Here is a 6,458-nt window from a genome sequence, read left to right on the forward strand (position 1 = left end):
AACGTATCCCTCTCTTGCACGTGTTCATTTTCCCAAATGTAATGTTATAATGCCTTAGTCCGCACAAACATGTTTAGCTCCTAAAATTGTCCATACTTTAAAATGCCCAAATGTGTCCAGCGAGCTATGATTAATTAATAAAAAGTAAAATAACAAAAACACTGAACTCAGAGGAAAATTCAAAACAGAAATGCCGTTCTCAAATGACAAAATCAAAAGCTGAAACACACTAAACGAATGGATAACAAATTTGCTATTCCTGACTTGTAACATGCATTTTTTTAAATAGAAAATTGTGGATTAAACCTAGTTTTAGAGCTAGCCTAACCTCTCACTTTTATTACTTTCGCATAAAATTCCATTATATATAGAGACGTGCAAAAAGTATTCGGTCACAATGGCGGCGTGATTACGTTTCAAAATGAAAGTTGCAAAGTTCATGCTTGCGCTTTAAAAAAATCAATCAATCAAATACAACAACAAAAAATACTAATACTTTTTTAAGTGTCCATTTAGCTTGATAACATTTAATATCCTTTTCGGAATCGACTTCTAGCCGCACTAAATATAGTCAGATGTTAAACTGACCCAAAAACGATGGATTTCTTGGAACAATTCATTTTTAGATTTAATCATCCCAGTACGTGTTTGAAGTTTTCTTTTTACATATAACCAAATGTGTTCTATTGTATTCAAGTCTGGCGACTGTGCAGGCCAGCTCATACTGTTTATTCCATTCCGAGCTACAAACTCATGGATGGACCGTGCACGGTGGACAGGGGCACTGTCATGCTGGAAAAAATAATTTCCTCCCGGAAAATGCCGAGTTATCACTGGCCACAAATGTTCATCAAGTATTTCTTGATATTTAACAGCATAAATATTGTCTTCTACAGGAGAAAGTGTACCGGCGCCATTCCAGCAAATACAACCTAGAATCATGACTTGATATTTAGTTTGTGAAGTCCATGGTTGAACCAGGTCCAGTTTTCACCCCTCTTCTCTTTTTCGCAATACGTACACACGTGTATCATGTCCAATTATAATTTTACTCTAATCAGAGAAAATAACCTTTTTCCAGTTGTTATTAATCGTCCATCTCCTTTTTTCTCGGCACCAAGTCTTTTTTTATTGACTTTCCTTATCACGATTGTTTTCTCATTTCCACACCTGGGATACCCATGTTAATGTAAATGGTGCCGAATGGTACGTTTAGACACGGGAACACAATTGTCCTCATTAAAATTGTTTGTTACGTCACATAAAGAACTCCTCCGACTTGTCTTTACAATGCATTCGAGCTTGCGGTAGTCGCGTGGTTTTACAAACAATGGTCGGCCACTTCTTGGTTTATTCTCTACAAAACCTGTATCTATAAGTTTTCGAACGTTGTCAATATCTGTTGACTTGGGGATTCTAAGTATGTCAGCGATTTGTCGCCGAGAAAATCCATTCTGGAAAATTTCTACAATCATGATTTTGACATCCGTTGACAGTTCCTGACCTTTTTGTACCAATCTTGTTATTCGACTTGTTTTAACAAAACCATTATGGCAGACGACAACAAACGTCACATGCCGGCGGTAGCCCATGTGATGCACAACGCTATAAGATTAGTACAGTAATATTCAGTGACGTTATTGACGTTGGGCAAGGCCATTAAATAGTCAGTCACCTGTAAGAACGTAAACACGACGCCATTTTGACCGAATACTTTTTTTGCACGTCTCTGTACAACGATGTGTATACAAAACAAATCGTCATATAGTCAAAGCACATTAGCAAAAATGAAAGACAAAAATACAAAAAAATACCATTGCACAAAAGCAAACGAGGGCACGTGTAAGTACAGAACAAAGTCATATGTAACAAAAACACTTAGTTAAACATAGGCAATGCACATTAGCAAAAATGAAGGACTAGAAAACCAAAAAATACTATAGCACAACAACACAACGTCTTGTACATAGCAACATCAAATGGATATATCCAAAACAGACTAAACTGTAAAAGTATATTTCAAAAGACAAATAAAAGAGTAATGTAACATGTACTTAGAATGATACTAACACGGTACCTTCCGATGAATTTATAAAAGAGGACGAAACGTTATTTGACAAACTCACGGTTCATCAACTTTCTAATAAGACGCTGGCAACGTTTTACAAATTACTGGTGAATATACATGCCATATGCAGGTGATGTTTTTATAGGGCTACTTTTGTGGGAGAAATTGATAATTTCAAAATTCAAATAGTCTCGGTCGTCATAGATATATATTTTATTCTGGTACTTAGTTGATCGCAAGAGTATGCATGTGTCTTGCTTTGTTGTTGTGATGTTTGATTCGGATAAGGGTGAAGGTTGGTACCTTTTAAAACATGTAAATCCACTGCATTTTCCACCAGTCCTAAGTCAGAAAGCTGATGTTTAGTAGTTGTCAACTCAATTCAATTCAAAAAGAACTTTAATAGGAATCAACATTTAATGAAGTAAAGCCTCATACTAGTAAATAATACAATTCTAAATATATGATTTATTTAACAACTTTGTAATTAAAAGTTGTTTCATATTTTTTATAATGGGGTCTGTTACAGCCGACTGTATTGTATGGGGTCTCCGGACTATTGTGAATACTATATAAACGCAATTATCTGCTAATAAACACAAGGTCATTTTTTTAAACCAGATGTGATCACTGTAAACATAGATGAGATTATATATCTCATTAAATTGTTTGAAGTCTACACCCAGTAGTAAAGTTTTTGAATTGTTATCCATGTTTTTTTAGTTAATTTAAGTAAACTTTGCATTATATCTGTATCTATTTGAGGCGTTGATACATCCGTGTGACGGACAGCTCACAATTCTAATATGCTGTTTTTTGTGAACTGTCGTAAATTAGATTTAGATGTTCCTTGTTTTTCTCTAGTAAAAATTTCGAAATGTACTATTATATCATTTATTTATGTATTTATGTGAGTGTTCTTGCATTTATTTGTACTGTATTCCTCTCATGTAATATTGTCCTTTTAACAGTATCTGTAACATTGTCACTAAGCGCGATCTTTGGCCGGGTTCATCTCACTATGTTTTTTTTTCTTACAATGTCCTGTACAAAGTCGGGAATATTGCAGTTATTATCAAATATTTCGTTCCTAAGTACATTGCAAAATGATTAAATTCAAAGTACTTCAGCTTTCAACAATATGTGTCTCAATGTAAGAGACTTTACCTGCAATTCAGTGGTTGTCGTTTGTTTATGTGTTACATATTTGTTTTTCGTTAAAAAAATGTTATACAAATAAGGCCGTTAGTTATGGTTTTACATTGTCATTTCGGGGCCTTTTATAGCTGACTATGCGGTATGGGCTTTGCTCATTGTTGAAGGCCAAACGGTGACCTATAGATGTAAATTGCTGTGTCATGTTGATCTCTTGTGGAGAGTCGTTTCATTAGCAATCATACCACACCTTCTTTTTTATATTTACAAATGTATAAGTTACAAATATATTAGATATGTTGCACATTTCGTTGATTTATACATGAAATTTCGTAAATGACGTGCTATATACCTTTATAATAAATTGTGTTACTCTTCCATCGTGATGTCACTACGGATGAGGAAGCAACCATACAGATACATAATGTCTTCGCTGTGGTAAGCTAAGACGCGTTTGAGTAGGATGGTAATGAAGAATATTGTATATGAGTTCATGATTCAAAATCTCTAATCTTTTATAAAAACAAATGGAAAGATCATAGCTAGCAAACTGTATAAATGATGCTCGTGACCTATGTTCGTAGAACAAAAAAGACATTCCATAATATTTTATTATTTATTTTGACGCAACAGTAGTATATAGCGTGTGTTACATTATTACAATCTATCATTTAAATAAGGCTCTTAAAACAACAATGCATGCATACGCGTACGTTTTACCATATGTTGATTATAGTTATCAAAGGTACCAGGATTAAATTTAAGTACGCCAGACGCGCGTTTCGTCTACATAAGACTCATTAGTGACGCTCATATCAAAATATTTATAAAGCCTAAATTGTACAAAGTTGAAGAGCATTAATGATCCATTATAAGTATAAATTCATTCACACCACAGACTTATTCAAAGGACCGCATGAAATATTTTCATTTTCTATCTTTATGCAATTTGCATTATCTTTAATGTTTTAAGATATGTGTAAAATTAAGTGTCAAATTGTTACACTCAAACTTTTTCAATTATATCAGAATGTCATTAATTTTTTTAATTTTGCATACAGTAAAATTGACAGATGAGTCTTATTTGAAAGAATAAAAATAAATAGATATTCGTATATACAGGTGCAAGACGCTAAGATATATAAGAATATTACATATATTAAAGCAAAAGACAATAACTGTTTAGTGTCTTTAGATATTAGCTGCATTTGTACGCGGCTTAGAAACAGGTGTAATGCGAGCTTTAACGAGCTATTACTCCCGTTTCGAGCCGATTACAAATACAGCTGATATTCAAAGACACTAAACAGTTATTGTCTTTATCCTATTGTCTAATCTACATCGTAGACGGTTAACTTAATATATCAATCATACGTCATATAAATTTGAGAAAGAACATAAATAACATAAATAATGTGATGCACACTGTAAAATAACCCGCTACGCGCGTTATTCAGTGTGCATCAAATTTTTTATGTTATTTCTTCATAGACAGAAAAAATATTACAGTCATTCCTTAAATGTTTTTTTCTTACAATGTCCTGTACAAAGTCGGGAATATTGCAGTTATTATCAAATATTTCGTTCCTAAGTACATTGCAAAATGATTAAATTCAAAGTAGTTCAGCTTTCAACAATATGTGTATCAATGTAAGAGACTTTACCTGCAATCCAGTGATTGTCGTTTGTTTATGTGTTACATATTTGTTTTTCGTTAAAGAAAAAATTATACAAATAAGGCCGCTAGTTTTCTCGTTTGAATTGTTTTACATTGTCGTTTCGGGGCCTTTTATAGCTGACTATGCGGTATGAGCTTTGTTCATTGTTGAAGGCCAAACTGTGACCTATAGTTGTAAATTGCTGTGTCATGTTGATCTCTTGTGGAGAGTCGTTTCATTGGTAATCATACCACACCTTCGTTTTTATATTTACAAATGTACAAGTTACAAATACATTAGTTATGTTGCACATTTCGTTGATTTATACATGAAATTTCGTAAATGACGTGCTATATACTTTTATAATAAATTGTGTTACTCTTTCATCTTGATGTCACTACGGATGAGGAAGCAACCATACAGATACATAATGTCTTCGCTGTGGTAAGCTAAGACGCGTTTGAGTAGGATGGTAATGAAAGAATATTGTATATGAGTTCATGATTCAAAATCTCTAATCTTTTATAAAAACAAATGGAAAGATCATAGCTAGCACTCTGTATAAATGATGCTCGTGACCTATGTTCGTAGAACAAAAAAGACATTCCATAATATTTTATTATTTATTTTGACGCAACAGTAGTATATAGCGTGTGTTACATTATTGCAATCTATCATTTAAATAAGGCTCTTAAAACAACAATGCATGCATACGCGTACGTTTTACCATATGTTGATTATAGTTATCAAAGGTACCAGGATTATAGTTAAGTACGCCAGACGAGCGTTTCGTCTACATAAGACTCATCAGTGACGCTCATATCAAAATATTTATAAAGCCAAACTAGTCCAAGGTTGAAGCGCATTAAGGATCCATTATAACTATAAATTCATTCACACCACAGACTTATTTAAAGGACCGCATAAAATATTTTCATTTTCTATTTTTATGCAATTTGCATTATCTCTAATTTTTTAAGATAGGTGTAAAATTTAGTGTCAAATTGTTACACTCAAACGAAGCTACACAAAACACCTTACAAATATAGATTTATTTCGTCTTCAAGCCATTGTTTCACTACTAAATTCTCTATTCTTCTTACCAGCACACTTGGTACAATTAAAAACCTGATAATAAATTGTTCAAATAAGGCCTTCGATAATAGGGGAATTAATTACTTTTGGAGTGTCAAGAACTCGTTGGAAGTACTTGATAAATTGCATGCTCATATTGGTGATTTTAAATCTGTTCAAAGTTTTGATTTTTCTACCCTGTACACCACATTGCCTCACATTCTCATTAAGAAAAAATTCACACACCTAATTAAATGAGCATTTAAAAAGTCAGAATGTGAATAGATATGTTCAAACTCTTTAGGTCATTTTTTAGTAGCAATAAACAAAAAAACTATGTCAATTGGACATGCTTTGATACTATATATGCCCTTGAATTTTTACTAGATAACATTTTTGTTCGCTTTGGGGATTCCGTATATCGTCTGATTATCGGAATTCCAATGGGGACTAACTGTGCACCACTTATTGCGGACCTGTTTTTGTATTGCTATGAGTTACAA

Source organism: Mytilus galloprovincialis, chromosome 5, assembly GCF_965363235.1.
Source record: "Mytilus galloprovincialis chromosome 5, xbMytGall1.hap1.1, whole genome shotgun sequence".
NCBI classification, from domain to species: Eukaryota; Metazoa; Mollusca; class Bivalvia; order Mytilida; family Mytilidae; genus Mytilus; species Mytilus galloprovincialis.